Genomic DNA, 1,762 nt, shown 5'->3' with positions numbered 1-1,762 from the left:
GCTATTGTAATAAAAATATAAATCAGTTTATTTGATCATCAGAGCTTGTGTTTATTTCCCAAGGCTCAGTACTGGGAGGGGAGAGGAGTGTGGCCCACCCTTTGAACATCTGCCCAGTCTGCCACTGGAGGTGAAGCCCTGGACCACTGGGGCTGGCACGTTCAGGCTGGCTCTTTGGTTCCGCCCAATCCCCATCAACTTGTCATCATACAGAGGACTTATGCTACCAGTTCTGGTGTTCCCTAGCTAGGTAATTGCATGCTTTTCTTTCTCCTTCTCTGCCTGCATCCTTCTCCAACCCAGGGATTTAATTGTAACCAAAATCCTGATCCAGCAAGTCCACTCTCCCAAGATTCAGCGTATTGAATTCCCTACATTTCTGCAGCATGTGATAATTGGCAGTGCACTTTCACATAGCATTCTTTCATCTAAATCTTGTACAAATGCTCTGCAGTTGGCAGGACATTTTCTCCATGGAGGAACTTTTCTCAGAGGGACTGTGTGGCTTGCCTGGGTTCACTTCGTTGATAAATGACAGACACAAAGCCAGGTCACCTAACACTTCGTCCACTGCTTTTCTAATACATATGCTCACCCTTTTGCCACATGTGTGACATCCAAGTGAGCGTTCAACTTAGAATATGGGGGAGGTGCTAGCAATTTCTTCTCAATTTTTATTTCTGTCACTAGAGTGAGGCTCTTCAGACAAAAGGGATGATGGACCAGTTTATCCACATGGATCCGCTGGAGTGGTATACAACACAGCGAGGGCAATGCCAGTTGCCCAAGGAGGAGGAGAGAATGGCGGGAGGGTGGAGGACAGGAGGCACGCGTGTGATGTGGAGTCAGGGGTGGGCCAGAGAGGGGCAGCAGGAAGAGGGAGGGAGGGCCTCTACGTGAGAAGCGTCCACCGTGTGCCTCCCTCACCGATGGCCGCGCTCAGAACTTGGAGAGGACAGGCACCAGAGGCAGTGGGAGCGGCGGCATGCTGGGCCAGCTCTTCCTCCAGTGGGCAAGGGAGCTCCCCACGGCGGCCCGGGACTGAGGGGCTTTGGACCCCGTGCTGAGTGAGCACGCCGAGCTGGCCTCTGCCCTCTGGCTCACTGGCATGGCTCTTTCCACCCTTGGGACATGTCTCTGGCAGTGCCTCGGCTCCTACGAGCACAGGTTTGGGCCGTTCTGTTGCATCTGCTCACCAGGCTTCCTTGGATGCACCATCGCCAATGCAGGAAAGTAAGGGGTGAAGGAGCTGTGGGTGCAGTCTGCTGGCCCCACAGAGAGCGCCGCCCTGTAGGAGGCAGGGATGTGAGGGCAGCCGGGGCACTGGACCTACTCCTGCAGGAGAAGAGGGAGCCTCGCAGGGGCACTGCTGAGAGATACACCATGTTGAGAGGTGGGCTGGGTGTGTCCTACAGGAGGAATTGTCCTACAGGAGGAGGGAATTGTGAAGGAACTCGGAGGAAGTTCTCTCCCTCTCCCCATGAGCATGTACCAAGGAAAAGCCCTAGGAAGGCACAGGGAAGGTGGCCGTTGGCAAGCCAGGAAGTGGGTCTTCACCAGGAACTGACCATGACTGCACCCTGGTCTCAGACTTGCAGCCTCTGAAACAGTGAGAATCAGATTCCTGTTCCTTAAGCCCCTCATCTCCAGGGCTTTGTCATGGCAGCCTGCCCAGATGGAGAAGCACACAGCCATTTCTCAGGACTGGCTTGGCTCTGGACATCCAGGGCAAACACTGGGTCTTGGCTCCATGGAGCTTGAA

The sequence above is a fragment of the Bos mutus genome, chromosome 29 (genome assembly GCF_027580195.1).
Source record: "Bos mutus isolate GX-2022 chromosome 29, NWIPB_WYAK_1.1, whole genome shotgun sequence".
Classification (NCBI taxonomy): Eukaryota; Metazoa; Chordata; class Mammalia; order Artiodactyla; family Bovidae; genus Bos; species Bos mutus.
The sequence above is the reverse complement of the archived record's forward strand: the minus strand, read 5'-3'. Positions refer to the sequence as shown.